Source organism: Grammomys surdaster, unplaced genomic scaffold, assembly GCF_004785775.1.
Source record: "Grammomys surdaster isolate TR1022 unplaced genomic scaffold, NIH_TR_1.0 412, whole genome shotgun sequence".
In the NCBI taxonomy this organism is placed as follows: Eukaryota; Metazoa; Chordata; class Mammalia; order Rodentia; family Muridae; genus Grammomys; species Grammomys surdaster.
Genome location: NW_021604831.1, coordinates 356,160 through 383,149, shown reverse-complemented (window position 1 = coordinate 383,149; position 26,990 = coordinate 356,160). Strand labels below are relative to the sequence as shown.

The following is a 26,990-nucleotide window of genomic DNA, read 5'->3' as shown; positions in this document are numbered from 1 at the left end:
GCTCAGTAACTCAAGCCAGCTAGAATAAGTTTATCCCTGCAATGTGCATGTCAGAAGATGAGGGCCAACTTCCTCCTTTTTTTTCTTTCTTTTGTTAATATACTATGTCACATGCTTGTCCCCACACATACATTAATAGATAAATGAGGTTAATAAATTAAAGAATATACAAAATTATTGAGAAAGATATTACAACATTACCATCAGGCCTTTAGAAATTCTTTCACAGGTAAGCACAGCTAAACACAGACAAATATCACACAAGCATAAACACACACACACATGCACACACACACAAGCACACACAAACACACACATAGACACACACACAAACACACAAAGAAATAGTAATTTAGTAAGAGGAAAATAAATTCATTAAGGATCAAGGATAGAAGCTGATATGTCAGGAAGCTTGGCTAGTGTGTGCAAAGTTTTGTTCAGTACCAGCACCTTACAAAGTCAAAGAAGGTGACAAATGCCACTATGTCAACACTAAAGAGATTGGATGTATGTGGGAAAGATGGTCAATGCCAACCAAGACTGCCTTAGGTACTTCAAAGGCGAGCTCATGCTGTATTAGACTCTCTATAAAATGAAAGTTAGTTGCTGAATTGTCAAGTGTGCAATGCTTGCTAGGAAATTCAAATTCAGAGGCTGGAATAAAATATGAGACAGAAATATGAACTTGGAGAAAATTGACTTTTAAGGTATAAGATGGAAAACAAATAAATAAGAAAAGAATAAAGCATGGGCTATCCCTAGGAATGGAAATACTATGATTGAACAGTAATAGGGAACATTAGGAAAACAAAGTTGACATGAAAGTGCACTAATTTGAAATGACTTCCCCAGAGACACTCAGAAAATGAAGCAGGGGACGTGTTTTGAATACAGACCATTACCAAGTAGTGTGTTCAGAGCTTGGGTGGATGTAAGGATAAAAACCTTTTTTGTTTCTTTGTAGATGTATTGCCTAATTAGGAATCACAATAAACAATGGAGCAAGAGATATGTAGATAGGCCAAAAGAAAACAGATAGCTATAAAATGTCCTCATTTTAACAACATGTACAATAAGTTTGCAGAATGTCAGCCTAGTAGACCATGTCCCTCAAATTACCACTCTCTTACTTCTTAACATGACTCTACATTACCTTAGTTATTTTGTCATTTGTGTATATGTGAATGTATATGTGAGTGGGTAATCAAACATTGATGTGCTTTCATATTCATACTCACCCATGAGTGTGCAGTGTCATGCCCAAGGTATGTATGGATATCAAAAGGCAACTTGAAAGAGTTGGATTTATTATATAATGTAGGGCCTGGATCAAGTCATCAGATATAGTGACCCTTTGAACATCTTGCTGTCTTCATACACTATATATTAATGGTCACTCTGAGACTGTTAAGAGGATTATGGATACCAAACCCAGACACTATTGGATATGCAAAGAATATTTTGGTGAAAGGAGCCTGATATGGCTGTCTATTGAGAGGTAATGGCAGGGCCTGACAGGTACAAATAAGGAAGCTCATAGCCAACCATTGAACTGGGCACAGGAACCCCAATGAAGGAGATAGAGAATGGACTGAAGGAGATGATGAGGTTTATAATTCCATAGGAAGAACAACAATATGAACCAATCAGAATGTCTAGAATTTACAGGGGTAAAATCACCAACCAAAGAGTATACATGGAGGAATACATGGCTCGCAGTGAATATGCACCAGAAGATAGCCTTATTTGGGATCAATGGGAGGGGATGCCTTTGGTTCTGTGAAGGCTTGATGCTCCAGTGTAGGGGAGTAGCAAGGTGATTAGGTGGGAGTGAGTGAAGTTATGTGGGAATATACTCATTGGAGTAGGAGAAGGGTTGATAGAATAGGTAATTTGTAGAGGGGAAACCGGAAAGAGGGATAACATTTGAAATGTTAGTAAATAAAATATCCAATAAAAATTATTTATTCTTTAAAATATTGCAAATACTAATTTACTATGGTGAAACTGACTTGATAGGAATAATATATTGATAATCCAAGCTCAATGTAGCAACTTAATCTCTTGTGTTTTTCTATTATTTATACTATGTGAGGGCCTAGCAGCTATAGATCTCATGACACTGAGACTGAAATCTTATCAGACCCTAAATCAGACTCTTCCTTGTTTGTGATCTTACTGGCCTCTATTACTGAATGTTGTGGTTTGAATGTGAATCATATCCTATCATCTATTACACTGAATTTGTGGAGGATGTTGTAAACATAATTAATTACTCCAAATTGTGAAGTGGAAGTAATATGTGTCCAAGTGGACATTGGGTTGGATGCTTTACCCACAGAATCAGAATATTAAGGCCATAAAAGTGTGACTATATAAATAGGAGAGGAAGTTTTTACTGAAGAGATGGTTTACAACAAAAGTACCTGTCACCAAGGTTCCACCTTAAGTTCTATCCTAAAGTGTCATAAGGTAAGAAACTAAAATCTACTTCCTGAAGTTGTCCTCTGGCTTTTCTTTGTTTACAAAACAGATGTACAAAAAGATATACCCCCCAAGAAAACAGAAGAGCAAAGAGAAATATAGAAAGAGTGAAGAAAGGGAAGAAGAAAAAGCAGATATAGTGAAACTTAGAAACAGAGAGACAGAGACCCATAAACAGATAAAAATCATGATGCTCCATCTCAACAAATGAATTAACATCATCTTTGAGAGCATCACGTTGGGAAGTAACACTTGCTATCTCCCAAAGTAAATATTGTTATTATCATTATTACTATTAATTATTTACATTCCAGCCATTGTTGTCTGTGCTAGTCCCCTCCCATTTTGCCTCACCCCAATTCTCCAACTCCTGCTCTTGAGAAGATGCTTCCTCCAAACAGACCCCCCCATCACTATTGCTTCAAAACTTTTGGGGTATTAGTAACCTTTTCTCACACTGAGGCCAGATCATTTATTCCTCTGACATTATATATATATGTATATATATGTATATATATATAAATGTGTATATATATATATATGTATATATATGTGTGTATGTATATATATGAGATATAAATATATATCTCAGAGGAGTATATGCATATGTATGTGTATATGTATATATGTATATGTATGCATATGTATGTATGTAAGAGGCAACAGATCAGCCAGTGAATGCTAAGTTGTTTTATTTGGTGACTATTTGCTTTCCTGTTTAGTTTAGACTGCTGGTCTTCTTATGGGGTCCCATCCCCTTCAGCTTCTTAAACCTTTCCCCTAGTTCAACATTAATGGTTCCTGAGTTCACTCCAATGGATGGGTGTAAGTATATGATTCTGTTTCAGTCAGTTGTATGTAAGACCTCTCAGAAGATAGCCATTACAGCCTCCTCTCTAAGAGCACATTACAGAATAAATAATTTCAAGTGCCCCACCATGAGATGGATACAATGTTGGGCTATTCACTAGACCACCTTTTCTTCAATATCTGCACGATTTTTTAACTGCAATTTTTTTGGACATGAACAATTCTAAATTAGAAATTTTGACATGTTTTGGTAACACTGTTCCTGCTCTTGAGGCCCTGACTATCAAATGAAGGCGAGCTCTGAGTTTTCTCTCCACCCCATTGAGCATTTTTTGTAAGGTCAACCACATAGTGTCCTGAGAGTGAGTTCCCCAACCTACCAAACCCTGGAGACTGTTCACCCTCTCTTCTTCTCTCTTGTCTTCACTATATGTGTTCTTCTTTTACCCTCACACTCTCACCCAGGTCACGCCCTACCTTTGACTTCCAGGATTATTTTCTTCCCCCTTATAACTGGGACTGAATTGTCCTCACTTTGGCATTTCAGCATGTTGAATTTATTATGATCTGTGAGTTGAATGCTAGGTATTCTGTACATTTTGGTTAATATCCACTTATGAGTGTGTACATAACATGCATGTCATTTTGAGTCTTGGTTATATCACTCAGGAATTTTCCAAATTACATCCATCTGTTTCCAAAATTCATGATATCCTCATTCTAATAGCTCAAAATTATTCCATTGTGTAATGACCCATATTCTCTATTCTTTTTTTTCAGTTGAGGGACATCAGGAATGTTTCAGCATCTGCCTATGACAAATTAGGCTGCTATGAACATAGTGGAACATGTTTTCTTGTGGTATGTTGTGGCATCTTTTGGGTATATGTTCAGAGTGGTATAGCTGTGTCTTTAGTTACAACTACTTCAAATTCTCTAAGGAACCACCAGATTGATTTCCAAAGTGATAGAATCAGTTTACAATCCCACCAGCAATGGAGGAGTATTACAAGTGTTACTCTTACTCTACATCTTATCAGCATGTGCTTTCACCTAAGTTTGGATCTCAGCCATTCTGGTTTAAGTAAGATGGAATCTCATGTTTCTATGGATTCACATTTACCTGATGAATAAGGACATTAAACATTTATTCATGTACTTCTTGACTATTCTTTTTTCTTCTATTGTGAATTTTCTTTATCTCTCTACCTCATTTTTTAATCGAGTTATTTGGTTTTTTGGAAGTAAACTTCTTGAGTTTTTACATTTTTTATTTTAGTTTTTAATTAAATGTGGGGTTCTTGGAAATATTTTCCCAAACTGTAGGTTGGCAATTTGGCCTATTGACTGTGTATTTTGACTTGTAGGAGCTTTACAGTTTCATGAGGTCCCATTATCCCATTATACAATTATATACACAAATATATATATGGATATAAACATACATATGTGTTCATATACACAAACTAATTTATGTACACTCAAACACCCAAACACACCCAAACACACACACACACACACACACACACACACACACACACACATTTGTGGAATCCTGGAGTGAAAATGGTGAAGTCATTTTCTTGCTAACATGATTTGAATCCACAAAACTATTAGCATAATTCTTAGTGGGTCAGTGCATAATTGTAATCTCAACGCTGGAGAGATAACTATGTTGATCCTGAGACTCACTGGACAGTCACTAAAACGTGCTTTTTATGTTCCATGTCTGTGAGAGAGATACTCCCAAAATATATAAGATTAACATTGCCCAAGGTTTGAAAATGCAATGAGATTTCAGATAGTCTATGTCTAATCTGGTAGTAATGAATCATGTTGCATGTGTTGCAAGAGAGAGCAGTCCACTTCTCTATTTTACCTACAGCATGTTACAGACTAGGTGCTACTGACTGGCAAAGGAAACACATGCTGGATACCAGCTAGCAGTGATATCTTGTTCTAGAACATAGAGATAGGAATGTCTCCCAAGAAGGGTATGGTGAAAACTTACCTCCCCAAGTTAGGCATACTATCATCTTACATGTTTTACATATAGTTTTGGAGAAAGTAGTTAAGCATCAGTATTTGTAACAGGACAATCTTATCTAAGCTAGTTCTCAGCCTATATGAATGCGGAATATGAAGGCATTAACAATTGCACTTTGTTTCATTGGAAGTACTCACAGTAGCAGTAAAGACTCAAAGAAAGATACATTACTTACTCTAACCCTAATATTGGTAACAGACACTGGACAGTGCCTCTTCTAGCCAGTCCAGGGAATCTGAGTCTATTCAAGCAGATTCTTCAGTCTCAGAAACTTCTAGACAAATCAGTATGCTGTAATATCTAAGCATGACTTATTACTTATAGAAGCTTATATAAGATAGGGAAGGAAGAGCCTAGTACACCTGATCAGTTCAAGAACTTCAGGATTTGATGTTTACTTCTTGAGTTGTAGGAAGCCACCCTCTTGAATTCCATGCATTTGAAAGAAAGTCTGAAAAGGCTGGGAATGTACAATCTCAGAAAATTAGAACAGGACAGAAGCATACTAAATGAAAATGTAGGTTGGGAATTCAAACTTTGACTCTTGTCATGACTGTGTCCAGGGCCATACCATCATAAACATTCTGGCATAACATATTGTGCCTACAGAGCTTTTAAGGAGAAATCCCCCATAAGCTTATGCATCAAAATAATTTTGTCTCCAGTTTGTGGAACTTTATAAAAGGAGTAGGAGGGCCTTGTGATTAGAGAAAGACTTTAGTACTTCAAAACCATATGCCAATGGCTGATAGTTCTCTCTGCTTTGTGTTTGTATCTCAAGATATGAGCTTTCACCTATTTCTTTATTGTCATCCCTTCATGCCTACTGCCATGATTACTACCATAACAATCATAGATTCTCACACTGTGAAACAAGAATACCACTTGAAATATCTTCCTGTTTAAAGCACTTTGGTCACGGTGTCTTATCACAATAGTAGAAGAACAACTATGCTAATGACTCAGTTCCTTAATTTCAAAATTGTATTAAATAGAGCCTTGCTTATTTTGATCACAAGGATATTGAGATTTTTGTGGATCTGAAGATATATTTGCAAACTACAATTTGTTAAATAAAAATAAATAGAAATGGAACATGGCATATTTAATTGTCATAAGACTAAAAAAGCAGGTCAGCAGACCCAAATGTTGTAAAGAAATATTGAAGCCATGCATACCACCTAAGCAAAAATGATTTAAAAAGTAAAAACTGATTATGATGAATGATGGTTTTGATCTGTGCTTGGGTTTAGTTTGCAAGAATTTTATTGAGCATTTTTGCATCCACTGCTGGTAGGATTTCAAACTTGTAAAACCACTGTGGCAAACAATGAATTGTTTCCTCAAATAATTGAAAATAGTTCTACATGAAGAACAAGATATATCAAAACTGGACATATACATGAAAACATGGTAGAAAGTATAACATAGATACATGCTGCAGTATTTTCATTGCAGCCTTATTTGTAATGGCGAGAAGGCAGAAGTAGCTCACATATTTTTCAATGGAAGAGCATATACAAAATTGTGATATATTTACACAATGGAGTACCACTCAGGTATTAAAACTGAGCTGCACATTTAAAAACAGTCCTGAATATTGAGTATGATGAAATGATATCCTTAGTACACAAAATGCCCAAATATTAGATTGGGTAAGCCTGTCCTTGCCTAGAAGACTATAATAGTTAAGGTAGAAGGATGCAGATATCCCAACTTGCCTATATGATGCCCAACACTTAGCATTTCACAGAGAAGTCTTATGGGATCAACGTCAGTGCTTTATGAATAATTATAGTAGTGCAAATATGAATGTAAGGACATTTTGCAAAGAGAGAACTTTACTTAGTGATATAAGACCTGAGATCATACTGACAATTCTATGTCAACCTCATCAGTGCTAGCATGCCTTTATGTACTATCATGCAAGTGTGAAACATTACATTCACAACAATATTTTTGTTCCATGAGGGTGCCTCAGTAAGCAACAGGGAAAATTATTTGGTTTCATGCCTCCCTGGTGACAAGGAATACAGGGTAGTTAGTTGAGTCTAGCAAATATCCAACTGAGCATGAAACAATGAAAGGAGCATTTTCCCCAGCCATACTTTCTGGAAGTATCAATGATGTAAATTTCAGAAGCCTATAGAAACAAAGTAAGTCATGAGTGGTAAGGTTATTGACAGAAAGATATATGTTTGTGTCTCTATTATTGGCAATTTTGAATCTGGCCATAAAGGGTAAAGCAAGGGCCTCAAGCAGGAATGAATTCTGGAAAATATTCATGAAGCCTAGCTATGATTGAAAGGAGAATGTGTGTGTGCATGCATGTGTGTGTGTACGTGTGTGTTTGTGTGTGTGTGTGTGTGTGTGTGTTTTGGTACATTTATCTGTAGGGATATAAATGCATGTATGTAAGTTCAGACAAAAATTTTAGTCATGCATTTTCAGATAATGCAGTGCAGATTCTTTTGTTTAGCACAGATTTCAAGTAGACCAAGCTGGCTGGTCACCAATAGTAAGGATTATACATGTCTTTGTCTTCTAATTACCTGGAGTACAAGAATGAACCACCATGAAGAGTTCTTACCTGGGTTTCAGGATACTAACTAAACACAATTCTTCAAGCTCAATAACCAAGTATTTTACTCACTGTGATATATAATCTACATTAATGGGGCTGATGTTCACTTTTAGGTTTTGCTGTTAAAAGTCTAAGATGATTAGATACATGCCATAGACTTATTAGTTTGTTGGAATAAAAGTAATATAGATTGTAAAATTTGTAAATAGTGATCAAAAATTTCTCACAGTAAGAGATCCTAGAAAAACCAAGATCCAGGGTATATTAGATATTGGTTCTTTTGAGGGACTATAGGAAACCTTTAAAACTTGAAAATTAGCTCATCAGGCATGTATTTAATATACATAAATCATTCAGGTGACAAAAGTGGAAACATGCAAGACAAGGATAAAAACTGTTAAAGAGAATGTGTGTCATGGTTCAAAGACTGTTAATTTTTACGTTGTCACATGAGCAAAACAAACTAAAAAACAAAAACAAAGGTACCGAGGCAACTGTCAGGGATTTCTTCAAAGAAGATATTGAACTTAAATTTTTAAATTATGATTTCATAATTCTAGTTAGTTCTTTAACCCATTGTTCTCAACTTATTACAACATTAATTTCTGTTGGATTAATGTCCATATAACCAAAATTTTATGGTAGAAACGTTTTATAACAGCTTATAATGACAAATTATAGCAGCATTGTAGAAAAATCGCAGTGGCAAAGTTCTGAAGCATCTAGTTATATCCCATCCATATTCAAGATCAGAGGGAAGTGAAGTCATGTGTGCTCTCTGCTTCACCTCCTTGATTTTAGTCAACTGAACTTCTTCATTCATATGCAGAACTGATTACCTTGTTGAGGAATGAAGCTACCCATAGTAGTCTATGTCTTTGAAATCAGCTAACATAATGAACTTAATCTTGTACAGACCTAGTCATAGTCTAACTTCTCTAAAATTTCTTTTTGAACCTCTTTTTCCAAATTACTTTTTTAAATAGTTTCAAATATATTTATTACAATTTACAGATTAGTTAATAATTATATACAAATATAATCTGAGCTATAAAATCTCCATTAGTTACAAGTAAAATGACTGATCTGAAGAAGACAACTCAAAAATCTCATTCTGCAGCTCTAACTTTTTTACATCATAAAAACAAAAAAGTCTGACAGTTTTGATTTCAATTTAGATAAATGGTCACCACATTTCAGCACTCAGATGTGTGACCCCACCTGTACAGAGCCTCACATACTACACAGATCTACAGCACCACTGCAAGACTTGAGCGTGTAAAGTGTTCAGCTAGAACCACCAAGCCTGCCTGGCTTTGGAGGTGTTCTTTCCTTAGGACTGGAATGACAATGACAATCATTTTGTTTTTCTATTCCAGTCAAAGACTTTCTGTCCTTGCCACAACTTGGCCATGTCTACAGGCATAATTTTTTTAACCAGTCATTTATTCATTTGATAGTGAAGGTGAAATGTGGAACAACAATTTTCAAACATCTCAAACACACCATGAATGTACAGATGTCCTGTTCCCTGCAAATATACAGGTCCTGGGTCTCAGAAACAAAAACCTAATCATCTCAAATCAATTGTTGCTAAGATGCAGTATGGTTTTAAAAGAAATATCAGTTTTTCTTCCTCAAGTCAACATGCCTGCTTTCCAAACAACACAGCTTCTCAACTAGCCTATGTCCAGAACACCAAGCCAGACTCTGCATTGCACTCTGGAGTTCACTAAAGGTAGGTGCATAAAATACACAGAAATGAGGGTTCTCACAAAAAATAAGACCATCATTTCTGGTGCTGCATTCTTACTACTGTGTATGGATGAATATTATCACCATTGAGGCATACCTTAGAGCACATCAAACATAATAACCAAGGAGATTATAAACTGAGGTAGTTACCCTGCCAGTTCTGGAAAACTCATACTCACAGCCAACTCAGAGGCCCTCTCTTTTGTGCATATAACCACTAAGGAGCTGTTTACACATTCCCTCAACCTAGCCATGCACAACAGGTGAAGCTAACTGAACAAAAAAAAGCATACCTATACAACACCCCCTATTTGAAAGCAAGCTTTGGGGAAGACACCAAGACATTTTGGCTGTTCTATGTATACTTTCTGCTTCACTTCTCTCTATATAAGGTAGAAGACAACAAACCTGGATATTGACATTTATATTTGACATTTCACACTTTGAACTCAGAACTGCATGATCCAAGTTTACAGTATCACCAAGACAAGATTGAAAAGTGCCAGTGCTGAGGCAGGGTATAAGTAACACTGGTTTTTAAGATACACAAAAAAACTGAATTTCTGAGATGTCTCCCATATACCTCCTAGAAAAATTCTAGGCTTCTAAGCTTAAAAAATAAATGTCTACAATGCAATGATTTCTTCCTAGAGTGCTTTACAATTTCTACCCATTCTTGAAAGCTACAAAGAACCACATTCAACTGGAACTACAACATACAGAACACTTTCAAGAGGACAGTTTGTACAGAAACCAAATACACTAGATGTTAAAGTTTGGCAGGCCAGCTGGGAATTACAGTGTGTGCCTTTAAAAAGCACACCAACCCTGATTCCCCAGTCAAGAAAGTACTGTACTTATGGGTTTGTGGCAGTCCTTGGAAATATCTTAAACAGGCCTAGACATAGAAAAAAATCTGGATGCATGGCACACACACCATGTGCAATCCAAACAAGAGGACAAGAGTTTCTTTCAAAGTAACCCTTGGCTAAATAATGAGTTCAAGGCCAGCCTAGACTACACAAGACCCTGTCTTTAAATTAAAAAACAAATCCACCACTGAAGTGACACAACAATGTCTTTTAAGTTGGTAACAACAAGTTTTAGCATCAAGTAGGTCAAATCTATGAAAGTTAAAAATAAAAATAAAAAACCCACAAACTCAAAGAGACAAAGACGAACAAACCAAAAAATACAAGCATAGCTCAACACCCAGGTCGAAGCAGGAAGAATGACAAGAACTCAATGCCTCACCTCAAAATATAACACAGACATACATATATAAGAAAACAAACACCATAAGGCCCATTAAGTTTAGAAAAGAAAAAGCACACAAGAACTCAAAGTTTTTAGATAAGTATACATAAATTGAGTTAGAACTTAATATGAGGTTCAAACCTTATAGTTATCCAAGACAAATTTTTTTCTTTCTTTTGCAGTACTGGGGACTAAACCTTGCACATGTAGACAGGGGTCCTCTGCTACCAAGCTACAGCCCCAGCCTCCTTTTCCATTCTGAGTTTAAAATAAAAAGGTCTTGCTAAACTCCCCACACAGGTCTTGAGTTCATCTGAGTTCAATGAATTCCAGGAAGATCTGGAACTTTCCATCCTTCTGCCTCAGTCTCCACAGTAACCTGACTGTTTTGTTTTGTTCTGTTTGTCCTCTAAGACCAGGTCTCACCACATAGACTAGCTGCCCTGAAGCTTGTATGTAAACCTGACTGGCCACTGCCTCCAGAAGAAACGCTTTGAAAGTGCAAAATTAAACTCTCACCCCAGGTAAGCAGAGGATATTTAAAAACACTTCCAGCTGGGCATGGTGGCACAGGAAACAGAGGCAAGAAGGTATCGATTTCAAGGTCAGCCTGGTCTACATACATAGACCTAGGCCAACCAGAACTATGCAGTGAGACCCTCTCAAAAAGACAAAACCCACATCCAACTAAGTAGGAAAAGAGAGGATTAAAGATTAGAGATTCTTTATTATTGCAGTTGGTGTTTCTAATGAAACACATTACCAAAAATAATTAAACTACATTGCTAGATACAAGTTGTTTCTTTAAAAATATGTCCAAGGAGAGCTGCCAGTGTTTGTTTTTAAAAAAAATTCTCAAGTAAGAGATAGAGTGGGCGGGAGTTGCAGGCTGTTCACTTCTCTTAGCATTGCTTTACAACAGTAAGTCCTTTGACACATGTTCCTGCAGTCTACTAAACATTCTTTCTTGGTGCTCAAATGTCAAGCAATAGCCAATGGCAACTTCTGTTTCTTGAATTCGCTTCTGGAACCTGCATCCATCCCTTGCAAATTCTTCCCATGGTCCTTTGCGATCCTCATCACCACTTATATAATACTCAGTAACCTCTTCAAGGAAGGTTACCTTTTTTCTCTTGATATGAGTGTATCTTTCTCCAGAAAGAGCCTCACTCAGCCCACAGCCTAGATAATTATCTTCTTGGCTTTCTAACAGTTGTGCATTACAAGAAAGTAAGGTATGATGCCCAGAAAAGGCCACTGTGACCTCATAAGGTGCCTTTGAGTCCTGACAGCCTTTCCAGTTCTTCCCTGACGTCTGAAAAGGAGCCTTAAAATTTAGAAGGTTGTAGGGGTCCTCAGAATTCTATAGTTCCACAGTCTAAGACTCTCTGCTTCATGTGCACTAGATTCCCAGTCATCCTCCTCTCCAGAACTATGATCAGGGGTCTCGGGAAGGGGTTCTGTCTGAGAATTCCCTACATCAGGGTTGGCAGAACAGGACTTCCCTGAATCAGATGGGTCTCTGGGGGCAATTCTGACAGCAGTCTTAATTGTGGCTATAAAATTTGGGGGGTTGTAAATATCTACACTGTAGAAAGAGTTCGAAAGGTGAAGCCCTTCAGAGTCCTGCTCCTTGTCTGACTCAGACAGAGAGCCATCACTATGGAAACCATCACCCTCAGGTTCCTCATTCCAATCTTCACTTTCAGAATCAGAGCTGGAGTCCAAGTCACTGGAGGCACCTCCCAAAATATAATCTATCAGTTTGTTGCTACAAACTCATCTGGTAGAATCAGGAAGGTCATCCTCTATGTCTGAGTAGTCAATTACATTAGTGTGGTCCTCTTCACATTCTTTTTCCACAGGGAACTTGCAAGATAGACTGCTTCCCTGGGGGCTCTGTGAAACTTCCTTCAATCTCCAATTCTAGTTTTATTCTCAATGGGCTGTGGGCTGGCTCCAGAAAGGGCTAACCCCTGTGATAGGTTATCTGTGCAATGTTGTGGATCCATCTGGGGAAGGAAGTCTCGGTTGGAAGGGCTCAGGAGATAGGACACTATTTTGAAATTGCCTAAGCTCTGAGTGTTCAGAGGCCCAGAGGATGAAGAGCTAAGTTCTCGGTGGGAGACTAGACCAGCTTGAATACTACTGTGCAGCAACTCCACTTCCCACAGATGCTGCTTCAGAAGGAAAGTGTGTGCTGTAGAGTCTAAAGTTCTTTTCTGGGCCTTGAGTTTCAACTCCAGGTCTGAAGACGAGCACTGCCATTGGAATCTCTCCTCTAAACAATCAAGAGAATGAATAACCAAGTCTTCTGAAGAAGAGTCTAGATGCAGTGAACTCAAAAGATTACTGCACTGTGTGTGTTAGATCTATCAAGCGTAGCTTGGAAAAGACCACAGCAGACCAGATGGTTCTATGAGGGGGAGTTTATTAAGAGAAAGAGAGAGTGAGAGGAGAGAGAGAGAGAGAGAAAGAGAGAGAGAGAGAGAGAAGAGGTAGAGGAGTAGAGGCTGGCCATGAACATGTGGAGAGAGGGGGAAGGGAAAAGGGGAGGGGAGACAGCAACCTGCAGGCATGGATTAAGAGAGTAAGAGAGAGAGGAGGGGCCAAGCAGCCCCTTTTATAGTGAGCAGGCCTACCTGCCTGTTGCCAGGTAACTGTGGGGAGGAGCATACCTGGCTGCTACCAAGTAACTGTGGAGGTGGAGTTCAGAGAGAATACTAACATCCCCCCATTTTGGTTTAATTTAAAAAGAAAAATTAAAAAGGGATGATGGCAAAGCAGGAATAGGGTCATCCTGAAATCTGGCTACTTCCTACTGGCATTCGGGGCGACATGTCTTTAGGGGGAACCTAGAAGAATGGGTATGGAGTATATTTGTCAGGTCTTAGGAGAGCTGGCTGTTTTCTGCTGTCTAGGGTCTATGGAGGGAGCCATCTGAGGATAGGCCAGAAGGAACAGGTCCGGTAGAAGCAGCTGTGTGTGACAGGAGATGGAGCATCTGGAGGTTGCTTCTCTGGAGCTGTTCTTGATGCCCCTGGACTTGACAAGATGTAGGGAATAAGATTAAGATCACTTGGAGAAAAAATTTTTTTTAAAGATATACATTTGAAATCCAGAGGGATCCCACCCTTTGTAATAGGTAGTGAATGGGACCTTTAGGCAGGTGTACTTATCTGGATGGCATCTATTTGGTCCATGAGAGGTAGATCTGAGTGGGTTTCCTGTAGCTTATAAGTTTACAAAAGAAATAACAGCATAAAACACAAGCAGTCTTTAAGATGAGCCTTTGTTGGATCATATAGTGGAATGTTTTATTACAGTTAAGCAAGTTTATAGGAACTCAGGTAATTTAGGACAGTGGGATATTGAGAAGAGGAAATATGAAGCATTTAATTGATGGCAACTGAGTTTAGGTAATGAGGTAAAAGATAATACCTGTGAAAGCTTAGCTGTCAATGTAGTCAGAAGTCTGAGAAGAAGGAAACAATAATCTACCAGTTATATATTATATTAAAAAATGTCAGAGTCAACAGTTCCCATGGTCTCCATAGTCTGTTGGGTGAAGTCAGTTTGGCTTCCAAGTGCAGAAAATGCAGGGCTTTTTTCTGTGGAATGGATATGAGTGACATGAAAAATGACTTACCTTGGTTTGACTTAACTAAGTCATTTGAATCAGGGCATCCATTCTAGACCACTGAATTTGTACACATACAATCTAGGCTGTATGTTCTAGAAGTCTGGTGTCCAAGTCTTCTGAAACCATCTTGGGTAACTGTTAGAGGCTTTGGGCATTCTGTCAGCCATAAACTTAAAATATACTATTAGCAGACTTCTGACAAGATTGAGAGCCATAGCCAGGCGGTGGTGGCGCACCCCTTTAATCCCAGCAATTGGGAGGCAGAGGCAGGCAGATTTCTGAGTTCGAGGCCAGCCTGGTCTACAGAGTGAGCTCCAGGACAGCCAGGGCTACACAGAGAAACCCTGTCTCGAAAAACCAAAAAACAAAACAAAACAAAAAAAGATTGAGAGCCATAAGGATTGGTTGTAACTGAATAAAAATGTATCGAGGCAGGTTAGGAAAGAGTCTTAAGTAACTTTGGCAGGTTGCATAGGAAGAGAAAAGCACATTTTTTATTAGCATAGAAACATTTTGGCTAAGAAAGCTGGATCCCACAGCTGGCATGTTGGGCATCAGCAGGGCGGGACTTCCTGCTAGTTGCTGGAACTGCTTGCTGCAGTTGACTCTGGTGGCTGCAGTTAACATGGGCAATGTTCATGATTGTGGTTTTTGTGGCAGAAAGCACTGATAACACTCACTTTACAGGTTCCGGGCAGCACGATGTAAGGGGAAGACCCAAAGCAGAGCTAAGAACCACAGACGTAAGGAAGCAGGCTGGGTGTCAAACCCACTGCTTCAGCAGGATCAGCCGCAGAGGACCGGCTGCAAAGGAGGCAAAGGGAGCAAGCCAAATTCCAGATCCCATGAAAGGCTCAGCCGTGGAAGACACACACTAGGGACTAGAGTCAGAGCTGGTGCTCCTGGGGCAGAAAGAACAGTCTGTCCAGGCCTGGCCTGGGGTACTCAGCAGCAAGAAACTGTCTCTAGTGGACAGGGGAAGTGTCCCATCCAAGGGAAACAATCAAAGAACAAGGTTCAGGAAAGGACAGGGTTAGCTCTGAGCTCAAGAAATCTTTTCTGGGATCATGTGGACTCTGGCCAGTGGGGGATGGGGAAGCTTACCAGTTCTAGGCTAGGCTAGTGAGTGTGGAACCTGCAGACGTCTGCTAGACTCACAGCAATTCCCCCGTTTTAATTTAATTAAAAAGTAAAATTTAATTTAATTTAATTAAAAAGAGTTGTTTGGTTGAGCAGATGATGTCCACATGGTGTAGCAGTGGCAGTGGTGGCATTGTGTCCATCCTGAATGGTCGCAGCAGCCGGAGCCAGCAGGTGCACATGTCTTGAGGTCCCTGAAGTCTTCATGACCGGGTTTTGGCACCATTGTTAGATCTATTGAGCATAGCTTGTAACAGACCACAGCAGACCAGATGGTTCCACGAGGGGGAGTTTATTAAGAGAGAGAGAGCAGAGAGAGAGAGGAGGAGAGGCTGGCTATGACCACGTGGAGAGAGGGGGAAGGGAAAGGGGGAGGGGAGACAGCAACCTGCAGGCGTGGATTAAGAGGGCAAGAGAAAGAGGAGGGGACAGGCAGCTCCCTCTATAGTGGGCAAGCCTACCTACCTGTTGCCAGGTAACTGTGGGGAGGAGTATACCTGGCTGCTACCAAGTAACTGTGGAGGTGGAGTTCAGACGGAATACTAACAGTGGGAGCAGCAGCTTCCTCCCTTCCTCTCAAAGCTCTCAGGACACTGGAACTTGCTGTAAAATCTAGCCATCTGGTTGCAATCATGCCACCGAAAAGCTGATTCCAAATAAGGGGCTTCTGGAGCAAACTAGGGAGTAGAGCAAGGAGCTGGGAAAGTAATTTGTTCCAGTACCTGGTTTGAGACTCGGGCAGTGCGGAGTCTCCCGGATTTTGTCTAGAGGAAGGCATCGGGATCTTGGAAGAGCAGGTGTGCGATAGACAAAGGAAGGCAAGCCGGAACCAGGAGCCCATCCAAGGGGCAGGCTGCTTCAGGGCCCTGTGTGTTCCTGTCTCCATCTTCTTTCCTTGGCAGCTTTTCCTGTAGGAGTATGGAACTCAGCAGCATCAGAACAGGCAGGATCCAAGGCCTACACAGTCTCAGCCTTGCCTAGCCATGGAGTGGGTACTGCAGTCTGATTCCCACCTGCAGAGGAGGCCCAGAGAGTGGCAGCTTCCATAGCGAGCAATGTCCCATACAGCCTGGCAGCCTGCACAAGCAGTGCTGACCACTGTTATGTCCATCCTGGCGGGGGAGGAGACGCCCTAGTCCATGTGAGACCATTTTACCATCGAGAAGACCCCTCATGAGGCAGCAGCAGTGGCATTTCAGAAGACCGTGGTCCTCATGGAGGCGTGAAACACACAGACAGAAGGGCGGGGTGGCAGAAGGGAGCTCAAGGAAGCTAAACTCAAATTGGCCACAGCTGCAAACTCGGAAGCTGCAGGATGAGAAGGTGGACCAAGGGTGTCTCCAAATTACTCTTTTTTAATATATTCTTTTTTATTGGATATGTTATTTACATTTCAAATGTAATCCCCTTTCCCAATTCCTACAGACCCCACCCAGGATCCTCCTCTCCCATCCCCCAGCATCTTTTTTCTATGACAATATTCCCCCCACCCACTGACCCTCCAACTCCCACCTCTCCATCCACAATTTCCCCCACACTAGGGCATCTAGCATTCACTGAACCAAGGACTTCCTGACCTGCCTATGCCTGACAATGTCATTTTTCTGTAGATATACAGCTGGGGCCATCCCTATTTGCTCTCATGCTGGTGGTTTAGACTCTGGGAGCTCTATTTGGCTAGTACTGTAACTCTCCTCATGGGCCACAAGTCCTTTCAGCTCCTTCAGTCTTCTCTCTAACTCCTCCATTGGGAACGCCATGATCAGCTCAACGGTTAGCTGTGTGCATCCACCTCTATATTTCAGGCTCTGGCAGACATCTGAGGAGATGGCTATATCTGGCTCATGTTAGCATGCACTTCCTGACATCCACATAAGTGCCTAACTTTGGTGACTGCACAAGGAATGGATACCCAAGTGGAGCAGTCTCTGGACGGTCCCTCCTTCAGTTTCTGTCCCATGCTTAGCCACCATATTTGCTCCCATGAGTATTTTGTTACACCTTCTAAGAAGGGCCAAAGTTCCCACACATTGGTCTTCCTTGTTCATGAGCATCATGTGGTCTGTGAGTCGTATCATGAGTATTTTGAGCTCTTGGGCTAATACCTGACTATCAGCGAGTGTATACCATGAGTGTTCTTTTGTGATTAGGTTACTTCACACAGGATGATATTTTCTAGTTCCATCTATTTACATAAAATTTCTTGAATTCATTGTTTTTAATAGCTGAGTAATATTCCATTGTGTAAATATACAACATTTTCTATATCCATTCCCCTGTTGAAGGACATCTGGGTTCTTTCCAGCTTCTGGCTATTATAAATAAGGCTGCTATGAACATAGTGTAAGATACGTCCTTGTTATATGTTGTAGTAGCATCTCTTGATAGGATCTACACACAGTCCTATCTTGAGAAAAATGTTAACTTCCATGAGTTGGGGGTTGGTCTTGTGTACTGCATATTTAGCTGCTTATTTCTTGTCCAGAGATCTTCTCATAGCCTGGATGCTAGAATTTTCATGAATAGAGAACTGTTTCCTATAAAATGTTGTATAAACAAGACACCCAATTAACGGAAATTGGTTACTATAAAGCTGATCAGCCTATTGATGGGCAGAGTAAATAAGGCTAGACTCTGAACCCAACCAGGGGTCTGAGGGATAACAAAAATGAAGAAAGAATGTAGAGAGACCATGAAACTTTGAGAGAGAGGGATGATTTTTTGTGAAGTCAAGAGAGCAGACAAAAGGCCAAATATGGACCAGAGAGAGCTAGGAAAGACCACATTGGCATGTGACTGGACATTTGTCTGTATAATAGCAGCCTAAGGTAGTTAGACTAGCTCAGAACCTGTCCAGCCTAGGCTTGTGTTTGCTCATAAACAAAATAGGTCTTTGTGTCAGTTATTAGAGCAATAGAATTGGAATAGATAAATACAAGTAAACTCATGCCAACATCCACAGGATCCCCTGCCTCTGTTCCACATCTTGCTGTAAGAGTGATGAAGGTAGATTTGCAGTATTGTGTCTCACTTTCAATGATGTCTTTAACCTCTCAATGTCTATGTCCTGCTATATACTGTTTCCAGAATGACAAAACCATCTAAGCCTCTTCAAGTGTCACCACCAACCAGACAATAAATTTTCAAGTACCTTAGCTTGAAGGAACAGTCTCATTCAAATAATCAAATTTTATGTCTAAATTTTTAAAGTTGGAATTACGGATTTTGAATCAAGGATGGAGAGGGGGATGTGAGTTCAAATGTTCATGCTTTTAGATTTGTTGATTCTTTGTCTAGTTCTCTGCTTTGGTTTTGGTTGATTTTGCCTAATTCCTACCATTAATTCCTCTTGGGTGTATTTGCTTATTTATTTTTCTAGGGCTTTCAGGTATGCACTTAAGTTCCTAGAATAGGATCACTGCAATTTCTTTAGGAAGGCACTTAGTGATCTGAGTTTTCTTCTTATTACTGCTTTCATTGTGTCCCATAAGAGTGGTTATGCTGTGTTATCATTTTCATGGAATTCTAGGAAGCCTTTATTTCTTTCTTATTTCTTCCTCAACTAAATTATCATTATGTTAATAATTGTTCGGTTTTCCTGGATATTTGGGTTTTCCGTTGCCTTGATTGTTATTAAAGTCTAGCCTTACTCCGTGGTGATAAAGTAGGATACATGGGTATGATTTCAATCCTCTTGTACCTATTGAAGCTTGTTTTATTACTGATTATGTGGTCAGTTTTAGAGAAGGTACCATGAGGTACTGAAAGAAGGTATATTTTTTTGTGTTAGGGAGAAATGTTCTCTCTATATCTGCTAACACCATTTGATTCATAACCTATATTAGTTTCACTGTGTCACTATTTACTTTCTGTTTCAGTAACTTGTCCAAGGAAGAGAATAGGACGATGAAATATCCCACTATTATTGGGAACATGTGCTTGGAAGATATTTTTCTTCTTTTTTTGTTTTTTTTTTTTTTTATTCTGAGATGTGTTTCTTGTAGCAGGAAAATGCAAGTTCCTGTTCGCATATCCACTTTTTTAACTTATGCCATTTTATTTGGGAATTGAGACCATTGGTTTTACGAGCTATTAAACACAGAAGATTCTTAGGTCTTGTTACGTTTGTTGTTTTAGGAGACATTATGTGCGTGTAATTCTCTCTTTTTGCTTTTGTTTTTGAGATGACTAATATTTTGTTTTTTCTTTGGGATAAGTATCCTCTTTGAGTTGGAGTTTCCCTTCTAGAGTCCTTTCTAGGGCTGGATTGGTAGACAGATATTTTTTTAATTTGTTATTCTATTGAATATTTTAGTTTCTGCATCTGTGATTATTGTGAGTTTTGCCAGGTATAGTAATAGCCTGTGCTGGCATGTGTGTTCTCTTAGGGTTCACATGAAATTTTTCCAGGCTTTTCTTGCTTTTACTGTCTCTGTTGAGAAATCTAGTATAATTCTATTATGTCTGCCTTTATATGTTTGTTGGCTTTTTTCCTCTGACACTTTTAATATTCTTTCTTTCTTCACTCCACTAATTGTTTTGATTGTTATGTGATGATAGTATGTTCTTTTCTGGTCCAATATATTTGGACCAGAATATATATAACACTATTGGCTTTTGTACATTGATGGCCATCTATTTCTTTAGGTTGGGTAAGTTTTAATTTATGATTTTTTTGAAGATATTTTTGGGTCCTTTGAGCTGGGAATCTTCACACTGTTGTATTCCAATTATTCTTAGATTTGATCTTTTTATTTTGTTCTGGATTTCATGGATGTTTGGGTTATGAGGATTTTTATGTTTTCATTATCTTTTCACAAGGCTGTTAATATTTTCTAAGCTATCTTCTACACCTGAGAATCTCTTTTCTATCACTTTTATTCAGTTGTTGATGCTGCATTTCCAGTCCACTTTCCTAGGTTTAGCATTTCAATGGTTGCCTGCATTCGTGTTTTCTTTATTGCTTGCACTTGCCTTTTAATGTCTTGGCCTGCTTTGTTCATTTTGTTCACCTGTTTGATTGTAATTTTCCATATTTCTTTAAGAGATTTATGTGTTTCTTCTTTTAGGGCTTCTAACCATTTATCTATGTTTTCCTGTATTTCTTTCAGTGACTTATCTATATCTGCCTTAATGGACTTTATTATCTTCAGGAGATAGTACTTTAGATCACTATCCTTGTTTTCACATACGTTGGAGTATTTAAGGCTTGCTGTGGTGTGAGAAGTGGGTTCTGTTGATGCTAAAGTATATTGGATTCTGTTGCTTATGGTCTTGCACTTGTCTCTCAACATCTGGTTGTCTCTGGTTTTAACAGGACTGGTGTCTCTGTGTAGAGTCTACCTCCTGTGTCCTTGGGTTGCTGCATGTCACTTGGGAGCCCTGTGGCCCTGACTGTAGTATAATTTCTCTGGTGGCCTTCAAGCTTTATGGCCTTCATAGGGTCATGCACACTGTTAATCTGTTGCACTGGCTCTAGCAGCACTCCTGGGAAGCATCAGACTATGGGATCTTCAGAAGGGTAGACAAGCTGCTGATATGTTTTTTTGTGAGCCCATAGAATGCCTTCAGACTGTGTGGTTCTTCAGAGAAGAAGTCAAGCTGCTGATCTGCCCTGGCTTAAAGTAGAGGCCAGAAAAGAGTTGGAGTTTGAGTTGGGAAGATGGGTCTTGAGTCCTCCGTGCTGCTCAGGTTCCCACATTAATTGGAGGGTACTTTTCCCTCTTGCCCTGCATGCAGGGGATATTACAGAAGGGCTTTAGACTATGAGATGTTTAGAGGATTAGTCAAGCTCAAGATCTGCCCTGATGGAAGGTACAGATTAGGACTGGGGTGGATTTCATGGAGGGTGATGGAGGGGTCCAGGTACACTGAGGTTCTCAGCTACCCAGCTCTTGCAATTTTTGGGGAGGGTCCATTACATGTTACCCCAAGTGTAGCTAAAAACCTTAGAGGCCTTCAGACTGTGGAGGTCTTCAGAAGAGCAGACAAGCTTATGATCTGTCAGAACATGCCCACTTAATCTTCTTCAAACTGTGAAGCTCTTAAAAGACTCTACTTTTTCCTAGTTCATAGAGACAATCCTGTGTTCTGAATTCTCTCAAAATAGACTTAAAAGATGAATTAATACTTAAGAGCATTGGAAGCTTGTCTAAAGGACACTGGTACAATTAGCACCATCCACAAGGCATCTCAAAACCATTCGTCTACAAGTCGTGTTCTAAGTTATCTTGTACCAGATTCTAAACTCTATCAGAACCAGGCTCTAAAATGTAAAACAGGAATATATGCAGGCAAAATACCCACGCACATAAAATAACAAATGATATTAAATTTATATAATCTGTTTATTGTGTAATACTGATTCTCTAGATAAAAAACCAGAGTAATGAATAAATATTATCAAGAAATTTAATAGATTGACAAATATGTTGTTTTTTTAGGTAATTAAAACATGGCTGGTTGAATGCTGAGAAAGTTGCAAATGTAGCAACTACAATTTTATGGCCTTCCAGCAAGAACATGTAATCTAGTATGGTACCTACTTTTCAACCTGTGTGTATTGACAGAGCTAAGTAGGTCTCTGCATACAGAGAAGACATGTAACATTTATTAATTAAATTAATGATGAGTAAATATTTTTAAATAACTTATAAAAATATTTGAGACTCATAAAAATTACTAGTAGGTTTTTCTGTTCTTGCTGTTAGAATTTAGCATCAATAGTGAACATTCCAACATACAATAGATTAATTTCCCAGTGAAGCCTCAAAATTGTTGATTTTACTGTCTTCAATTCTGTTGTAATTCTGCCATTCTGAATTGTGCTCCAGGCATAAACTACTCACTCAACTATCCTGAAAGCTTTCTTGAATTTCTGAAGGATACTTCTTCATAATTTCCCAAAATCATGCAAATGCTTAAAAGCCATGTATCCATGTATACTTCCAGATACAGCCCATTTTCCATGTTCTTACTTTTTTTGTCAATTTTTTTGTGTGAATTCTCTGAGACAAGACTAAAATAAAGCATTCATTGGGTGCGAGTTATTTTATCTCATTGGTTTCAGATCATCATGGTGATGTTTTATGACAAATCTTTTCAGGGAAGACACAAGAAACATTTATTCATACAATATAACAAATACAGAGGAGACCAAAACAGATCCCTCTAATGGACCATTTGTGGAACTGATGAATTTTACTCAGATTATTTATGGAGTATGGCTGATAGTGTGCAGAACTGGTTCAAAGATGGCTGCATCACGAATGCTTACTTTAGTATCAGTGGCAGTTCTTAAAAAGCTAGAAATCTGGATCACAATGCTAAGCCTGAAAGCAGTCTAACACATTGAAAAACGCCCTGTTCAGGTTCCTTATTTGGTATAAACCTTTTCTGGACAACCTTTCTAGTTTCTGTTTATTCAGCTTGGGTTTGTTTTCTGTGAGGAAGATTCAGTTTAATTGCTTCCTCTGACAGGTTGTGCCCTAGTGAATCTGGAACTTTCCAGGAACTTCCTTAAGCTATTTTGACTTTTTTACCTTTCAGTTTAAGCAGCTTGGTGTAGGAGAGAATATTTCTAACTTGGATGAAGACATCTACAGGAGAATTATACAAAATTGTTCTCATCAAAGCACCTAGAGAAGAATAACACACAGGAAACTATTTATTTATGTAGATCTACCACCTCCAAGCAGTGTATTAAAAATTTCAGCTCCTTGGTAAATGATTCATTGGCTCAGATTCATCAGCGTTTGATTATCTTAAGACATGTCTCACAGTTATACACTAAGATGGTAGTTGTTAATCCTCTGCTGTTGATTAATCTGATTCAAGCTTGAGGGTTATATAAATCTAGATTAGGAATATTAGATGGTATGCAGGATTAATGTTAGAAGCATTATCTGTATTTCATTATCAAATAAAATCAATGAAGCTCTACCATCACAAAACTTCCAGATGATTTTTAATTAATTATCTTTAGTTTTTTTCATACATTATAGTCATTATCCCCCACCTGGTCCACTCTCTGTCAGTTTCACATGTAATTCTTTCTAGTCTGTCTACAAAAGTATATCCCTAACCACCCCTTTTCTGCCGGGCCTCCACTCCATGGAGCATCAAGTCTCTCATAGTTTAGGTATGTCTTAACTCACTGAGGCTAGGCTAGGAAGTTCTCTGCTTTATATGTGTCAGGGGCCTTGGACTAGCTAGTATATTCGGCCTTATTGCTGGGTCAGTGTCTCACAGATCATCTCAGGGGTCTAGATTAGTTGAGAGTGCTGGTCTTCCTATGGGTTCACACTCTACAACTCCTTCTAGCCTTTCCCTAATTCAACCACAGAGGTATCTGACTTCTGTTCATTAGTTGGATGTAAGTATATGCCTGTGTCTAGGTCAGCTGCTTGTTAGGCCTCTTGGAGGACAGGTCTGATAAGTTCCTGTCTGTAAGCACACCATAGCATCAGCAATAGTGTCAGGACTTGGATCCTCCCTTTGAGATAGATCTCAACTTGGGCCCATTCTGAACGTTTTTTCCCTTAAACTCTTCTCCATTTTTCTCACTGCAGTTCTTTTATACAGGAAGAATTCTGGGTCAGAGTTTTTGATTGTGAGATGACAAACCCAACTCTCCACTTGATGCCCTGTAATTCTTCTGGACATGGACTCTACAAGTTTCCTCTTCCCACTGATGGGTATTATGTTGTTCCCATTATTGGTACCATATAAGGTCCCTCTCTTTAAGTCTGACAGGTCTCTCATCTCCTAGCTCTCTGACACATTTTAGAAGGTCCTCCTACTTCCTATGCATGGATGTTGCCCATTTCCATTTTTTATGAATGTTCCCAGGGCAATAATCCTACCTTCAAATACCTGAACTTGTTCACCTTTACCCGTCCCTGTCCACTCTGCCACCCATGATCCTCCCTCCCTCTGTCCCATGTAATTATTTCTTCTCCCTCCCAAATAGGATTATAGCACTTTTATTTGGTCCCTTTGATTTGTTAACTGTTTTTTGTTCTGTGGAATTTATCTTGGGTATTCTGTACTATTTTGGCTAATATCCACTTATTAGTGAATATATACCATGCAGGTTCTGTTGTTAGTGAGTTACCTCATTCTGAATGATATTTTCTAGTTCCATCCATTTGCTTGCAAAACTCATGATGTCCTTGTCCTTAATACCTGAATAATATTCCATTGTGTAAATGAATCACATTGTGTGCATCCATTCCTCTTTGTAAATATCTGGGTTGTTTCCTGATTATCGCAGTCACAAATAAAGCTGTTATCATCACACAGTGAAAACTTTGACCCAGAATTGTCTCTGCCTAAAAGGACTACAGGGACAAAAATTAAGAATAGACTGAGGGAAAGGAAGTCCAGTGACTGGCCCAAATTGGGATCGATGACAAGAGGAGGCTCCAAGGCCTCACATTATTACTGATGCATTGATGTACTTATAGTCATAAAAGCAAATATAAGCAAAACAATTGATTGTTAATGACAAAGTGATACCAGAATCTACACTCATGTTTGCAAACTACCACAGTAGCTATGGAAATCAGTGTGGACAATTCTTAAAAGAGTAACACGTGACCCAGACATGTACCACTTCTTAGAATCTGGATAAAAAACTCATTATCCTACTCCATAGACATGTGCTCAGCCCTGTTAATCGCTGCTGTGTTAATAATAATGAGAAATGTAAATGACCTAACTATCTTTATACACCTTGCTTGAAATACAAAGTTGTGAACAGAGACTCAAATACAAAATACATTGTCATTTGCAATAAGTAAAATGAAGCCTTTTCCATTTCGTAACTGATTCGTGACATCATGGAATTTCAACAAAAATTGTGAGAATTCTATCGTGGACATTATTCAGAACATCTCATGAAATTCAATATTTTGATGAGGTTAGGATTTGTCATCTTAAAGCTTCAACCCCCATCTCACACAATCTGTCCATTTAGAATTTTGTCTAGACCAGAAGTCATGTTCCTTGTAATACAAGTAATTTTGCCCATAATACACACACACACACACACACACACACATACACACACACACACACACACATTTACACAACAAGCATGCACTCGGGAAACCTCATAGTTTCCTCCTCTCACCATGTATTAGCTTCCAAACTGTTGTCTTGGAATTTGTCTAAAGCAATCAAATTTATGTTTTGCCACATGTTTCTCTTGGCATTAGCAATAAGGAACTGTATGACATGAGTGATACAATCCCAGCATAAAATAGACATTTATCACACCAAGGCAACAGTAATAAAAAACAGTGGTAATGCATTTATTGAAAATTGTGATAAATATGAGATTACAGATTAAAAATTACTCTATCAAAAGGTCAAACGCTAAAAGCACAATAATCTTCAAAGAGAATATATCACACAAAAGCCAATATTCTCCCATACTAAACTATACAAACATTAAGCAACATATTTGTATTAAGATAGTTATTAGTACTATTCTGGCTAAATTCTTATACTTTACAATATTGTTTCATTTATGAATTTGAAAATGAATCCTATACCATTATTAATTATTTCAGATTAATGCTGGGTGAAATAATTTTCATAATTTGTTTTTGAAAGAAATACTGAATATGAATACAATATGCCTTTTGTGTATGTATGCACTCTGTGGTGAAATTGAAGGCTTGAGTTCTCTGTAATAGTTTTGCCACATTAATTACATTTGTAAGTTTTCTCTCCTGTATGGTAATTTTTCTCTCCTGTATGGATTCTTTGGTGAACTTTAAGAAGTGACGACTTAATAAAGGATTTTCCACATTCATTACATTTGTAAGGTTTCTCTCCTGTATGGATTCTTTCATGAACTTTAAGGTCTGAGTTCTGTATAAAAGATTTGCCACATTCATTACATTTGTAAGGTTTCTCTCCTGTATGGGATCTGTAGTGACGCTGAAGTTGTGCATTCCCTGTAAATGATTTGTCACATTCAGTACATTTGTAAGGTTTCTCTCCTGTATGGGATCTATAGTGAAGGTGAAGTTGTGCGTTCGCTGTAAATGATTTGTCACATTGGGTACATTTGTAAGGTTTCTCTCCTGTATGGATTCTTTCATGAACTTTAAGATCTGAGTTCTGTGTAAAAGATGTGCCACATTCATTACATTTGTAAGGTTTTTCTCCTTTATGGAACCTGCAGTGAACTTGCAGGTATGAGTTCCATGAAAATGATTTGCCACATTCATTACATTTGTAAGGTTTCTCTCCTGTAT

The 26,990-nt window shown here is 38.7% G+C and overlaps 2 pseudogenes; both read right to left on the bottom strand.

The window, feature by feature from the left end:
• Window positions 1–26,990, bottom strand: part of LOC114632737 — a 240,737-nt pseudogene that overhangs the window by 16,955 nt on the left and 196,792 nt on the right.
• LOC114632740 lies at window positions 11,710–16,606 on the bottom strand (annotated as a pseudogene).